We start from the raw sequence: 17,500 nt of genomic DNA, 5'->3' as shown, positions 1-17,500 counted from the left end.
AAGTTTTTATTTTTAATCACAATCAAATATCGACATGCGCAGAAACGACATTACTTTCCGGTCCACCTAGTATATATTATACATAATATATTCATATATATTATATTGTAGATATAGATTTATATGTAATATTTATGTAATATTTATATATCTATATACTATATTATATTATTATATATGTAGTTTATATATATATATATATATATATATATGATTGTATACATAATTGTGTATATAATTATTAATATTATTATTAATATAATAATAACAATAATATCAATGGCAAAAATGTATACTATTTGAATATAATATATCATGCATATATCATATCTCATATATATATATATATATATATATATATATATATATATATATATATATATTAAACTAATGTATTTTAATATCTATTAAATTTATTATATTAATTATTAAGAATTATAAATAATAATAATAATAATAATAATAATAATAATAATAATAATAATAATAATAATAATAATAATAATAATAATAATAATGATAGTAGTAATAAAAATCAAATGGTTATATTATATGGTTATATAAAATAAATGAAAAACATTTTATAAGATTTGTATTATGTATCTAAAAATAAATAATGGAAAAAAATTGATAATTTATATATATATATATATATATATATATATATATATATATATATATATATATATATATATATATATATATATACTTTCTCTACATTCATATTTTTCACATTTATATTTATATTTATACCTATTTTTATATTTACATTTATTGTAAATAAACTATGTATGTACATTGAAAAATTCATATAGCGTATATTATATATTTATGTTTATCTTTCTCTGCTTTCATTCTGTCTTATGTTTTTTTTCGTTTTCCTTTTTTTCTTTTTATTATTTTTTTTTTCTTTTTTATTTTTTTTTCATACACTTGTACATAAAGAATACGTTCAATAAAAAATTCTCTTGTAATAGTATATATTTATAATACATACATATATATGTATATATATATATATATATATATATATATATATCTTATATATAAAATGCATTATATGATTCGTGTTTCCTTTTCATCGTAGATTTCACCTTTAGTACTCTTCCATCAAGATGGACCAAGATCGCGTTATGTTACCTCTTATGGCCTCGTTAACATTATCGCCCATTTGCATGTAACACTCCAATCGTGCCTCCCCTCAGCCCTATCTTCATCCCTATCATTCCCCACCCTCTATACAACTCATCCCTCCTTCTCTTTCACTCTCACTCATTCCATCCTACAAAAGAGATATAATTCTTCTCTTTCGTGACGTTAAAATCAACGATCGTAATACGGACATAAATACGTTGTTGATTTTTATTCATCCTTTGTTAAAACTTAGGCAGAATTTATAATACTATGCATTCATTGTGTGTACATGTATCTTTGTGCATGTGTATGTATGTGTGTGTGTGTGTGTGTGTGTGTGCGAGAGAGACAAAGAGATAGCTACATGTTACGTATGTATTTATGTGTATATTTCCATCTTGTTTATTATTTTAAAAAAGAGAAACAATTTATTTATTATCTTTTTTCTCACCATTAGGGTTTGTCTCCTTTCGAATGATACAAACAAATATCTTCTGACACCTATCGATTTTTATATATATATATATATATATATATATATATATATATATATATATATGCCATCCTGTGTAAGTTCATTAAACGAAACAAAATTTTATATACAGATAATTTTAAATTGATACCATGTGTATGTAAATTTATGTATTCGATTGGTTACATGCGTGTATATGTGCGTGTGTGTGTATGTAAAAAATAGTTTTCTTTTTCACGTTAATGAGGGAGCAAACATTTTCTTTCTCTTTTTCCTCCCCCTCCCACTCCCACCACCGCCCACTTTCTTCGAGTTTATTCTTCAAGGTGAAGAGGCGGCGACGTGAAAGAATGAACGACTCGTTTATTTTTTTTTTTCCTTCTTCTTCGTCTTCTTCTTCTTCTTCTTCTTACATTTTGTTTTTTGTTTTCCTTTCCTCTTACTTCTTTTTTACTTTTTTGCTTATTTACTTGTTTATTTGTTTTCGTCTATTCGTCCGTTATATTTTTTCTTATTATTATCAAACGACCGGAATTGCTTAATATACTTCTTCTACGTTTCATCGTCCCAACTTCCCCAAGTCCACAACAGTGTTTTTCTACGTTCTAATTTATAGTTTCTAGATTCTAATTCACTAAGTTACGACGCTTGTTTATTTCTACGATGTTATCTTTGTTTTGCGTTTTTCCTTTTTCTTTTTTCTTTTTTTCTTTCTTTCTTTCTCTCTTTCTTTTCCTCTTTTTTCTTCCTTCCCTTTATTTCTAATCATTTGGAATATTATTTAATAAGGAAATAAATTTTAAAGGTGTATCAAATTGAAATAATTTCATGTATATAATAAATGTTATCTATAAATAATATAAATAAAAATAATATAAATATATAAACAATATATATATATATATATATATATATATATATTCTTTTAATTTATATATTATAAATTTATAAATATTAAAAATATTAATTCATACTTAATACAATTAATTTGTAATTAATATATTTAATTTATACCCATAATCAATTTATATGTATTGAGAGATAGAGAGAGAGAGAGAGAAAGAGAGAGAGAGAGAGAGAGAATATAAGAATATAAATTCTTAATATAATTTAATAATGAACAACTAATTAAAATAAAATCAATTTTAATCAAAATTAAGTCAATATATACACGAATAGACTAAATTCCTTGATTATTGATTACTTTATTAATATTTTCATTCGATGTCATTATTTAAGATATAATTTAGTATATGAAGGTTGGAAGGTGTGGTGGGTGGGACGAAAGGTAAGGAAGTGCTTGAGGTGACCAGTTTCATGGAAGCATAAAGAGCACCCTCGACATACGTATCGATTACGTTTTAATACCTTGCACAGTATACCTTTTATGGTCGGTCGATATCAGATAACTATTAAATGGACAAGTTCGAGGCAATAGGAACGGTCCGGTTCGTTTCAGAACTTAAATTTATTACTCTCCATCGTTTTAACTGCTTTTATGTTCTATTACCATAATATATATGTATATATATATATATATATGTATGTATGTATGTATGTATGTATGTATGTATGTATAATATAAAATGATTTTTATTAGAAACTGAAAGAATTATGTCTTAATTATGTCATTTCTATTAGAAATTAAAAGAATTATGTTAATGGTATATCAATAAATATATGTACAATACATATGTACATATAATATATATATATATATTTCTTTAATACGTGTAAACGTTTGTGTATATAAATATATAAAAGTACATTTATATATGTATATATTTATATACGTACGTATATATAAACGTTTCTCTATATATTTATGTACATTTTTTTTAATATATTTAAACGTTTCTAAGCACGTGTGGATCTGTATATATATATATATATATATAGATGTGTAATAAAAGGAGGGTAAAAAATATTTGTATTTATATAAAATCCACACTAACTTTTTTATTTTTTGTTTTATAGAAGATAATAAAAATATTTAAATCATTAAAATTTTTTAGAAGATAAGTTTTGTAATAAGACAAAGAATACGGTCGTACAATGTGACGATAGTGATCGATTATTATAACTGTAGAAAAAATGAAAAATAAATAAAGAGAGAACGAGAGAGAGTGATAGAGAGTGAGAGAGAGAGAGAGAGAGAGAGAAGGAGAGATAGAGAAAATTGCAATAATAAATTTTCACAAGAATATTATTTATCTATAAACATCGTTGTAACTGCAGGTGTTCTATAGAAAACGGATCACACGATATGATAACGACGCGTTGATAACGAACGCGTGAACGAATAAGGAGGAGAGAGAAAAAAAGAGAGGAAAAAGAAAAGAATAGAAAAGAACAAGAACAAGAAAAATAAAAGTCCATCATTAGAATTATGTATCCATCGAAATTTAAAACGAAAGCGACGACATGGAAGAATAAAAAAGAAAAGAAGAAAAAATAAAAAAAAAAAATAGAAAACAAAATAAAAAAAAGATCAAACGAAACGAAACAATGATGAACGTGTAACGAGGATGATAACACGTAATGAGAAGTAGGATATACTGGAGGGAGGGAGGGAGGAAGGGAGGGTGGGAGAAAAAATAAATAAATAAATAAATGAAGAAAAGAATGAAACGAGAAAAAAAAGGAAAGAAAGAAAGAAAAATAATTAAAACAAATAAAAATAATGTGCGAGAATTATTAATGTGACGATGTGAAAAATTTTGATCTAAAAAATATTAATTTGGTCATTTAAAATTTGGACGATTTGGAAATTGAATATAATTCTATTATAATCAATGAATTATGCTAATTATTATCTTGCTCGATTGCACTTTCATTTAAATTCCTTTCTCTCCTGCCATCCTCCCTTTCTTTTTCTCTCTCACCCTCTCTCTCTCTCTCTCTCTCTCTCTCTCTCTCTTTCTCTCTCTCTCTGTCTCTTTTTCTATCTCTTTTACACAATGTGCACATACGTTCTCTCCCTCTCTCTCTTTCTCTCTTTTAATGCACACATGCTCATACATACTTTCTCTCTCTCTCTCTCTCTCTTTCTCCCTCTTTTATATAAACACGTACATACGCACGCTTTCTCTCTCTCTCTCTCTCTCTCTCCCTTTCTCTCTCTCTTTCTCTTTTTCTCCTGTCTATATGTATATCATTCAATAAACGATGATTACCCGAGACAAGGGACCACTGATAATAATAATAATTTCTCTGACGTCGAACTAATCCATGAGGGTTCTAGATTATGCTCCATATGTACTTACATATATACAACTTGTAAATAGACACATTCATATATTTATACTTCTTGTATTTACACATCCGTATAATACATATTAAAAGGAAATTATTAGTTTTCCTATAATGATAAATGGAAAGAAAAATTTATAAATTCTTGATTAAAAAAAAATATATGTTTTTATCTTATTTTTAATAAAAAAATTTCTAAAATGAAAAATTTATTGATTTTTTGATATTTTATGAAATTTATAATATATATAATATAATATATATATATATATATAAATATTTAAATTAAATATAATAATATAATAAAATATAAATATTTAAACAAAGTAATTATTCTCCTAATAAATAAATAATTTAAAATATGTCACATATTATATTACATAGTCGAATATTATTTAAAAATTTAAATAAAGTAGAGATAATTATTATCATAATAAATAAATAATTTAAGATATGTCATATATTATAATATATATAAATAAATTTTTATAATTATTCTTATTATAACTAAGAATTTGATTGGGTAGTTACTTTATAAATTATAACTGATAAATAATTAATATTTATTTAAAAATTAAGAATATTAAAATATTTAATTATTTTATAATATTATTTAATTAATATTAAGAATAATTTTAAAGTAAGAGAAATTATTTAAATAGAACATATTTTTTAAATTTTTTAAAAAGAAGAATAATATTTAAAGATAAGAATTTAATAATAATATAAATATAATGTATAAATAGTTAATTGTGTATTAATGTATAAATAGATGAATAGATAAATAGATAGAAAGATAGAAAGATAGATAGATAGATAGAGAGAGAGAGAGAGAGAGAGAGAGAAATGGATAACCTCTTGGCAAATCCTTTATCGAAAGTTCAAATCTCATATAATCGATATATATATCTTATTATCACATATTAAACAACCTAAATTATTGCTTATCGTTGCGTACGAAAATAATGTTGATTCTTCTATTGCTTTTATCTAATTTATTATTTCTTTCATCTAATCGAACAAATCTTTTTCTCAAATGGCGGAGAAGGAAGGTCGGTAGGGCGGGAGGAAGGGTCGGGAAGAGGAGGGGAGAGTAGAAGAGAGAGAGAGAGAGAGAGAGAGAATGAAAGCGAGAGATTAGTAAAAATAAACGTTGTTTTTTCAATTCCGTTGACAGAAATCAAAATCGTCCATCTAAGATAAATCATTATAGATAATTCTAGATAGATAATGTCTATCGAATCGAATGAAAAAATTTATTGTTTAAAAAAAAAAAGAAAAGTCGTACCTATTTGTACATACCTTCATATATATTTATACACATATATATCTATATGTATATATATATATATATATATATATATATATATATATATATGTACGTGTGGACATGTATACGCATACATATTAATTAAAGGATTAGAAACTTTATGTGAAAACGAAGTTACAACGAAGATCAACATATTATAACTTTTGCTGTATTAGAGAGAGAGAGAGAGAGAGAGAGAGAGAGAGAGAGAGAGAGAGAGAGAGAGAGAGAGAGAGAGAGAGAGAGAGAGAGAGAGAGATTAGTTAGAAATTAATTAATTCATACATAAGATTCGCACGTATGTATGTATTTCTATTCATGTGTGCTGATTTGTGTGTGTGTGTGTGTGTGTGTGTGTTTGTTAAATTTTCATCGAGTTATAATCGCTAATTAAAATCGCAATAATATTTCTTTCCCTACCCCCTCCCCCCTTTCCGTCCTTATCATAACTCGAATATTGAGCTTACTTTTTTTCTTTTCAACATCCTTTTTTTTACAAAAAAAAAAAAAAAAAAAAAAAAATGAAAATAAAAAAAATAAAAATAAAAAATAAAGGAGAGATCCGAGCGACGTGAGAATAACGTAATTGAAGAAAAAGAAGTGGGACGGGCGAGGAGGGGAGAGGCGGAAGGGGGTAGGGGAGGCGAGGGAAGGGGAGGAAGAAAGAGATTTAAAAAGAACGGAAAAAAAATAAAAAAAGGAAAAATTGCGAGAAAAAGAAAAGAGAAATACGACACGATATTTATTTTTAAACCCCTCTTTCTTCTCTACGTCGTTACCCCAACACCCCCATATTACCACCCTGTCTTTCTTCTCTTCTTACAAAAAAAAAAAAAAAAAAAAAAAGAAAAAAGAAAAAAGAAACAAAAAAAAAAACAAAAACAGAATGAAAAGAAGAAAAATCGAACGTAATACAGTCACCTCATTCACCTAAACGTACAAGACAAGGATAAATAATTGTTTCTCTAATAAAACATTAATCCTTCATTCACTAATTACATTTTTATTTATAAAATATATTTTTTCTTTTACGTCGATGAATTATGATTAAATTTAATCTTAAAATTAATTATCCCTAAAGGGGTACATCCCGAAGGTTATACATTACCCTTACGAATATAATCCTATACTTTTCGAGTCGTATTAATCGTTGAACTTGGAACATTTTTAAAACGATTATATGTAATCATAAAATCCCCATCATCGTCGTCATCGTTGTCCTCGTCGTTGTCGTACGTGTACATACATACATACATACATACATACATACATACATACATACATATATATTTGTATATGTGTGTATATGTGTGTAATATGTAAACGCATAAAAAGAATAATATTCGCGTGACTAAAGATATCTCATTCTCAGAGTTGAGCCTTTGAGGTATTTTTCACAGGTTCTAATGCGACACATAAGCATTAATAAAAATAATATCTATTGTAGGCCATTCTCATTGACAATGAAAAATGTTTAACCATTAACCTCTCTTATGAGAGGTAAAAAGAAAGAGAGAAAAAATAGGAAGAAGTGGAGGGGAGAGAAGGAAGAAAGGAAGGGAGAGAAGGAAGAAAGGAAGGGAGGGAAGAGAAGGAAGGGAGGGAAGAGAAGGAAGGGAGGGAAGAGAAGGAAGGGTGGGAGAAGGCGAGGGAGCGGGGAGTAGGAGGGAGAAAAAAAAGAAAAAAAGGAAAGAGCAAACAAAAAAAAAAAAGAAAAAGAAAAAAGAAATGAGGAAGAATAAAAAAATCGAGGGTAAGTTGAATTCTTCTGTGATATTTCGAATGATAAACCTAACGTAAAAAATAGTCATATTATTTACAAGCACGTGTATATTATATGTTATGATGATTATCCATATAAAGTATTACAAATGTAATATTAAAAGGAGAAGAAATGTTATAAGTTTTTGTAGAATCAACGAAATTTATTACAAATGTTAACTTAACAATTCACAACAATTTTAATGTTCATTTATTTGCAAAAATTAAAATCCCTTTTGAGTTATGACATCATATTGTATGTATGTATATATGTATGTATGTATGTATTTATGAGATTGGTCGTTATAAATGTATTACAAATGAAGGATTTAAAAATGACAAGTATTTTTGACGTAATTATTGTAGGAATAAATGTTGAATCATAATTTATTTCAATTTGAGTTTTTCTTTTTTTTTTTCTTTTTACGTGCATTAATTTCAAATGAGAAAAATTAATTTCTCATTAATAATATGAGCTAGATAAAATGAAACATTAAGGATAAAAAAAAAAAAGTAAAAAGAAAAATAAAAAGATAAAACAGGAAAAAAAAAAAATATATATATATATATATATATATATATATATATATTATGTATGTATTTATGTATGCATAAATATATTTATGCGATGATACGTATAAAGTGTTACAAACGAAACATTTAAAAGACATAATAATTTCAATGAAATTATTATAAACGTCGGCATAGATTTATTTCAATTTTATATACTTTTTACACGCAACAAAATAATTTCACTACTTACGACATAATATATATATATATGTATATATGTATATATGTATATATGTATATATTTACGAGGGTCCATATAAAGTGTTCCAAATGTTGGCATTTTAAAAGAGGTATTACATTACACATTTCAACGATATCATTACAAATATGTCGACTTAAATCAAATTTCAATTTTCTTTTATATTCTTAAAAGAAGGAAAGAAAAGAGAAAAGAAAAAAAAGAGAAGGAAAAAAAAAGAGGAAAAAGGAAAAAGAAGAAAAAGATTATCCCTTGTCTTGTGTCATTCGTCGTTGATGTTCGATAAAAAAAAAAAAAAAAAAAAAAAAAAAAAAAAAAAAAAAAAAAAAGAAAGAAATGGAAAAAATAAATAGAAAAAAAGTAAAATTAACATTAAACTCTGACATATGAAATGGTTACAACGTATAAGCAACGTTTCGATAAAAATAATTCCTATATACTTTAATATAGATCATTCTGGCTAATGTACCAACTATATATATATATATATATATATATATATTTATAGATATACACACATACCTACATTACTGTTATATATAACTGGCTTTATGCGCGTTCCTATTCTTATGAAATCCAAATATAATATAACGTATGATTTTATCCGGAAGAGTCCTTTAATTTTACCAACATGAACAGATCGTATCTCGAAAGGTCCTTGTGAATGTTACACAAATGCCTCGTAAAGGAACCATTTCCGAGTACAAACTTCAGAAGAGAATCGTTTTCCTCTCTCTCCCTATCTTTCTCTCTCTTTATATATATATATATATATATATATATATATATATATATAGTAGAGAGAGAGAGAGAGATAGAAATATATATATATATATAAATATATATAATGTTCTCTCTATTCTCTCTTGTCTACCAGGATGAAGTTTATAAAGAGATTTCCCATTCTGTCTAATGTTCAACCTTTGAAGATACCACAAAATAATCTGAAATTAATTGTGTCACAGTTGCTAGATCAATTATGTAGATCGTAGAGATAATATCGAAACTTTCAATAACATTCTCGAATATTTTAGAAATATTACAGAATAATAATAACAATAATAATTTTTATTTATTATTATTATTATTATTATTATTACTTTTATTATTATTATATAATATTATTATTATAATATAATATGTATATTAATAATAATAATATATATATATATATATATATTGATAATAATAATAAAAAAACATTTCTATTTCTTCATCTATTTCTATCTCTCTCTCTCTCTCCCCCATATCTCTTTCTCTCTCTCTCTCTCTCTCTCTCTCTCTCTCTCTCTCTCTCTCTCTCTCTCTCTCTCTTTCTCTCTCTCTCTCTCTGTTTATCTTTCTCCCTAATAAATTTTCTTGAGATATGTCCAGTATAAGTGAAGCACTTGTTTTTTTTTTCGCTAGGGAGTACTTTGCTGAATAGTAGGAAAATGCATAGAGAGTTAACTTTCAATGATAAAGGATAGCAAAGGGCGTTGTTACAAATGAAAAGAGAGAGAGAGAGAGAGAGAAAGGGAGAAAGAGAAATCTGGTATTCGAACTCAAAGAACTTGAAGATGTATTCTGGAGATTTTACATGCTGTGTTTTAATTAATTACGCTAATCATCTTTTCAAATTATTAATAATGGTAATAGCTATCTTACCATTAATAAATACTTTATACATGTATACGTATATATATATATGTATGTAAATATTAGCAATTGTTATTATATATATATATATATATTAATATATACTTTATCAGTAATTAGTAATCTGAGAAATATTTTACTATTGGTAGAAATATTTTATTTATAAATTATTTTTATAAGTAACAAGTATTTATCCATTAATAAATATACTTCACTTATGAATTATTATTTTAATATTTTTTATTATTAATATATACATATATATATATATATATATATATATATATATATGTATATATATATGTATATAATATTTTATATTTTTATAAATATCATTATAACATTATTAATAAATACTTCACCATATTAATATAACAATTTATTTATATTGAATTAATGCTATATCATTAAAATAAAAATTCACTACGCTTATAAAAAAAAAAAGTATAAAACAGATTTTATTAATACGAATAGAATATTTCCATTAATTGTGAACTATGTAAAAAGAAAAAAGAAAAAAGAAAAAAGAAAAAAAGAAAGAAGAGAAAACTAAAGGGAGAATAATAATTTACTTTTCAAACTTTTACCTATTAATTGAATAAAATTATCCAATTTGAAAAAGATGTCCAATCTTTTTTAACGATTCTAACGTTTTTCATTTTCCTTCAGTGATGTGAAATAACGAATCGATGGCACATTTCCTGTGCGATTTTTAGATACGTATCTATATAAATACATACGTACGTGTACACGCATACACACACACACACACACACACACACACACACACACACACACATATATATATATATATATATATATATATATATATTCCAAAAAAATAAGAAGCGTGTGCAACGTCAAGAAAGTTTAGAGACTTCGGATGTTTACATTTATGCGGGACGTGAATATCATGAACTCCTAAGTTTCGTATTCATACCTATATACATATATATATACAGGGTGATCCATTTAAATCGTAACATTAGGAAAAATCTTAACTTTTATTTACGACATTTACACATTATTTTTATTCATTATATTATTACCGTATAATTGAGATTTTCATATATGACTTCGAGTGGAATAAATTTTTCTAATTAACGAGCCAATTAACAAAACATTTAACTTGTACCAGAAGAAATAGGAAGAAAAAAAGGAAAAAAGAATAGAAAGAATAAAAGGGAAAAAGAAAGAGAAAGAGAAAGAGAGAAAAGGAAGAGGTGTTCATGGGATAAAAGAAATGCAAATTTCTCGTTTAATTATCCAATCTTTAAATGTAAAATAGAATGTTTAATTACGTATAAAATAAATAATCAGAGTAGGATAGAAAGAGAAACAGACAGAGAGAACGAGATAACAAAAAAAAGAGAGAGGGGGGGGAGAACGTATGGCCTTGAAATAAAACTAAAAAAAAAAGTAAGAAACTGCCAGATGCAACCCCTTAATAAAAAGAGAGATAGAGATAGGGATAGAGATAAAGACAGAGATAAAAAAAGAGAAAGATATATATATATATATATATATATATATATATATATATAGAGAGAGAGAGAGAGAGAGAGAGAGAGAGAAAGAGAAAGAATGAGAATAGAGAGATGAGGATGACGTTGAAAAAAAAAATAAATAAAAAAGGAACAATAAGAAGACGAAGAAAAAAAAAACTCATATAGAAAATCCTTATTTCTCTCTCCCTCTCTCTCTCTGTTTCTGTTTCTTCTCTTTCTTTTTCTCGCTCTTATCTCCTCCTCCATTCCCCCTTCACCTATCTTCTACGTCAGCCCTTCAATGTTCTTCTTGAAGAGAACGTTGTTGTCTCTTCTCCCTAAGGCATTTCCTTGCTCATAAATAACGAATACATTCGTGAGCTTCCATTTAAATGTCTCCTTATTTTATATACTCAAATCTATATATATATATATATATATATATATATATATATATATATATATTTATATATTTATATATATAGGCACATGTTAGTACGTAATCACTGAATTGATGTGGGACATTGAATTTCTGAAATGAACAATTATTCGTAAATGAAAAATTCTCGTAAAATTCTCACTAATCATTATCTTGATTAATATATTATAATAATTTTATATTTTTAAGGTAAATGATTATTGATATGTATAGGATTTCATCAACGTTTTCCTCTATCGATCAAATCGACAAATAAATGATAAGGAAATGTAATTGGAAATAATATTTTATGTTATCTCGATGATTTTTCCTTTTCTTTTTTTGTTTTCCTTTTTTATTCTCAAAATTGATTCCTGCTGTTGTTGTTATTTTTTAATCATTATTATTATTATTATTATTATTATTATTATTATTATTATTATTATTATTATTATTGCTATTCTTTTTATTATCATTTTTATGATAATAATTTTTTTGTTTTCCTTCAAATTTCACTTATTTTATTCTATTTCTTTTTAAAATTATAATCAAGGGATATATTATCGTTAAAATTATTCTTTAATGCATCGTATAGGAAGTGTCTCTTTAATGAAAAATCAGTTTACTGATATTATTGAAAATCACCGTAAACGCATAACTTACGCTTGATCGAACGAAAAATTGAATATCAATTGCGAAAACTCCTCCAGTTTACGCTTGACTTCGTACAAATTAGATTTTAATAACTCGGACAAACTCGGCCACGTTTTACTTTTTCTTTTCCTTTCCTTTCCTTTCCTTTCCTTTTTTTTCATCTCTTTTCCTATTCCCTTTTTCTTTATCCAATGGATTAGATCAAAAGTCGTCGAGTCAATCATTTCTATATCATGAAATATCGTAATAATGAGCGTTACTTCGTCAAAATATACAGAGATTCGTATGAAATAAAATAATTATTCTTCAAAATTATTATTTAATTAAGAAAATCTTTTCCTTCTTTTTTTTTTTTTTCTTTTTCTTCATAACAATAAATTTCTTCTATTTCTTTTTATTTTTTTTTCTCTCTTCCAATATACGCTCCGTCGTCTAATTAGACAATAGTAATGTCTAAAATTGTTAAGAAATAAAATGTTATCTGACGACAACGAGACACGCGGTCGCCATCTTTGTAAAGCGCGTTATCAATGGGATAAATTAAATTCATAATAATATGAGATGGAAATTGGATCATTATGAAGAAAAAAGAAAAAAAAAAAAGAAAAAAGAAATAATGAAAATAAACGAATCAAATTAGCAATTAATCGAAACGATCGACTGTATACGTACGTCGGAATATTTATAATTCAGAACAATTGTTCGCCATTTTGAAAGGCGATGACGTAAAATGCGACATAAACAACGAACGTAATTTTGCAAAAAATTCACGATGATGATCGAGATAAGGATTAGGATGGTCGTGAAAAAAAAAGAGAGAGAGAGAGAGAGAGAGAGAGAGAAGGAGAAAGAAAGAAAGAAAGAAAAAAAAAGAAAAATAAATAAACGTGAATGAACGTACGAATTATTAAATTACGATAAATGCCAAAATATAAATTTATAATTCAGAAATTTATTCGGCAATTTGAAATGCGTAATGTCATGCGCTATAAACTTAACGAACATATCCATGAAATTCGCGTTAATTCGAGATCTAATGGCAGCATCTGTTCACGTCATTGTTCTCCTTTAAACATGATTCGTTGTAAAGCTTCGAGGAATCGATCGCCTCTTGTTTTCCATTGATGGTATCATTGTTGTGGCTATTGTTGTGGCCATTGTTGTTTCTACAATATACGTTTTATTACGTTCGCTGTCATGTAGATTAAGATCTACAGTGAAATAATTTCATTATATAAACATTTACATATATATATATATATATAAATATTTATACATATATTTATATATAAATATATATATATATATATATAAAAATGCAAATGATTATATATATGAAAAAAATGACATAAATGAAAAAAATGTTATGTCTGTTATAATTCTGTTTTTTTTTTATTTTTATTTAAATGTGTTTATATGTATAAATTTAAATTAAATTATACACACATATATATATGTATGTATGAATATGTACACATATATAGGCTCTTTTTTTCTTTATATTACAAGCAATATCTCACACAATTAAAATATATATATATATATATATATATATATATATATATATCTTTCTCATATCTTTTTTCGTTTACTTCCATTTTCAATTTTTTATTTCGTTCCAAAACTTTCACAAGATCTCTCGTGGAATCTCATTTCGCATATTCCAAAATTCTGTTGAACATGCCCTCATCCCGTCAGCCCCAATCACAATCCTCATCATAATATCCATCACAACACCTACACTATCGCCTTCCCCCATTCTCCTCCCACCGTCATTCAACTCCATCAGTGATTCGTTTCTCTTGTTCTTTCCTTTTTTTCCTTTTTTTTATCGTCATGCCTTTTTTCATTCGACGTGTAAAACGTCTTTGTCGCGTTTTGTCAAATTGAAAGAAAATATTTACATACATATGTACATATATATATATATATATATATATATATATATGTGTATATACATATATACATAAATAAAAAGGAATCAATTCAATCTCCATCTTTCTTACATATGTATTTTATTATATTTTTCTTTCTTACATATGTATGATATTATATGTATTTTATTTTTTATACGTTTCTTTTATTCCTCACCCCCCACTCCTCTCTCCCTCTCTCCCTCTCTCTCTCTCTCTCTCTCTCTCTCTCTCTCTCTCTTTTTCTCTCTATTTGCGTGTAAGTGAATTTTTTTTGTTTTCTAATCTGAAAAAATGATGATTATATAATGTGAAATTTATTATTGCAATTATATACGTACAGGGTGGGAAAAAAAATTAAAATTATCTGTTTTGAATGTCTCTGTTCTTTCTGTATGGAGAAATTTTTAACGTTCTCTCTTAAAAAAAAAAAAATAAAAAAAAAAAAAATGAAAAAGGAAAAGAACAAAAAAAAGAAAAAAACATATCGTCGTACAAAAGTTATTAATTTCGAAGATTATTTTATTCAATGCTAAAAAAAATTCATGGTAAAATGATGCGATTAAAGTGTATCAAGTGTAATTGAAATCTAAAAAAATCTTAATGGTAAATAAATTATCATAAGAAAAAGTCTTTTCGATTTGCGTTTATACGATTTTCCATTTCTGATTACAAATATAAATGAAATATGATAAAACGATTATAATCAAAAATCAGAACTTTTTCATGTGCAATTCATGTCATTTCTCGAAAAGAAAAAGAGAAAGTATAGAAAAAAAAAAAATACAAAATAAAAATAAAAATAAAAATAAATAAAAAAAGATATGAAAAAAAAAACAAAATTCTATTCGACGTTATTAAAAATATCGATTATTATTGTAACAATATTATTGCAATGTTTAAATAAATAAATGAAGAATAAATTGTACTTGAAAATGATGATTGTTTCATCTATCTACGACTTTTCGTTCGGAATAAATCAATTTTCGAATAATTTTCATTCATAATTCGTGTGACACAGCTGTTCGTAGTAATAGTATAGTAATAGTATCTCGAACAGCTGGGTACCAGTATATTCTTGGAATTTATATAGGTCAGTGTGTTATTGTGTTAATTGAATGATATTATATAGATCAATCAGCGTAAATAATTTCCATTTATATAAGAATACCATCGGAATTAAAAGTTTTATAGATTTGATAAAAACACCATTATAAAAGGGCACAATTCTTTCTACTTCTTTTTTCTTTTTTTTTGTTTTTCCATCGTATTGTTAATAATTAATTAACAATTTGTTATAAACAATTTCTAATAAACAAATTCTTACGAAGTATATTCACGTTGTTTTATCGTGAAAAAGAGAAAACTAATTGGATAATCGCGAATAAATTTATAAAATTATATAAATTAATAAATAAATAATAAACAATTCTTTTTTTTTTTTTTTTTTTTTTTTTTTTATCGAAGAAATAAAAACATTAATAGCCACGTCTTACATTTGTAATATGAAAATATCATTGAAATTAAAAATCTCACGGATTTTTATGCAAGGCAAAACTTTTATTATTTTTGCACGAAATTGTTAATAATTACTTAACAATTTGTAATAAACAATTTATTCTAAACAAATTCTTAGGAAGTAATAATATAAATAAATAAAAAATAAAAAAGAATCAAAAAGAAAAACCAGATTGAGATTGATTTTTATTTAAAAAAAGAAAAAAATAACGAAGATGTTCAAGATGATCAAAATTATTGGCCCACCCTGTATAATGTAGTTTTTATTTAGTACTATAATACTCTTATAAATAACAAATCATAATTATTTATATATATATATATATATATATATATATATATATATATATTGCCTATACATATTTACTCCTATATACAGGAATGTTTCGTTTTTATTATATAAAAAGAAAAAAAAAAAAAAGAGAAAAATAATAATAAAAAATCAAAAAAAAGGAGGAAGAATAAGGGGAATAAAAGAAGTTGATATCATTTCCAGGTAGATGAAGACAAATCAATTGAACGATAAGGAAGAGTTACTATCGAGACGATTGGAATCAAGGAAGATGATAAACGAAGATATAAGGATGAGGATAGTGCGAAATGAGTTAGTATAAATATCTTTTACGAAATCTTTTCTTCAACAAAATTTCCATTTCGCTCCAAAATTGTCAAAGTTTTTATTTATTATGCAATGGATGCACTTGCTTCCAGTTGTCCAATTTATTTTCAATATCTTATTATTATCATCTATCATACCTACACCCATATATACATATATATATGTATATATATATAGTAATTTATATATATATATAATTATATAATAAATTTATATATATATATATATATATATATATATAAAATTTATAATTGCAGACATTAACGTCAAATTATAATATTAATTGAATTTAAAATCGTCACGTGACAATATCCATCAAAATGGCGACTCAAAGTTTTCTAATTATAACGTAATACGTATAAATTGAATGAATCGCATTTCTAATTTGTTACGTTCATCTAAAAAAAAAAAAAAAAAAGAAAAAAAAAAGCGAAGAGAAAAATAAAAATAAAAAGAAAACTAAAAGAAGAATTATGAGACAGATCGTAGAAAATCTTTTACAAATTTCTAACCTCTTTAAATATTAGTATCGTCTTTATTAGGACAATAATGA

The 17,500-nt window shown here is 25.1% G+C and overlaps 1 protein-coding gene and 1 long non-coding RNA gene across 2 annotated transcripts in view; one reads left to right on the top strand and one right to left on the bottom strand.

Annotated features, from left to right (window-relative positions):
* Positions 1 to 16,971, top strand: part of LOC124431400 — a 72,473-nt gene extending 55,502 nt beyond the window's left edge. Inside the window, exon 3 of the long non-coding RNA XR_006943986.1 lies at positions 16,825 to 16,971. This is a non-coding gene — a long non-coding RNA (uncharacterized LOC124431400). The remainder of the gene's footprint in view (positions 1 to 16,824) is intronic.
* LOC124431399 (prolactin-releasing peptide receptor-like) overlaps positions 13,828 to 17,500 on the bottom strand; it is a 21,225-nt gene continuing 17,552 nt past the window's right edge. Inside the window, exon 4 of the mRNA XM_046979274.1 lies at positions 13,828 to 14,063. The gene's annotated coding sequence lies outside the window, so the exon portion shown is untranslated. The remainder of the gene's footprint in view (positions 14,064 to 17,500) is intronic.

This window comes from Vespa crabro, chromosome 21 (assembly GCF_910589235.1).
Source record: "Vespa crabro chromosome 21, iyVesCrab1.2, whole genome shotgun sequence".
NCBI classification, from domain to species: domain Eukaryota; kingdom Metazoa; phylum Arthropoda; class Insecta; order Hymenoptera; family Vespidae; genus Vespa; species Vespa crabro.
Note: the sequence above shows the minus strand (reverse complement) of the source record. Positions and strands in the feature narration are given on the sequence as shown.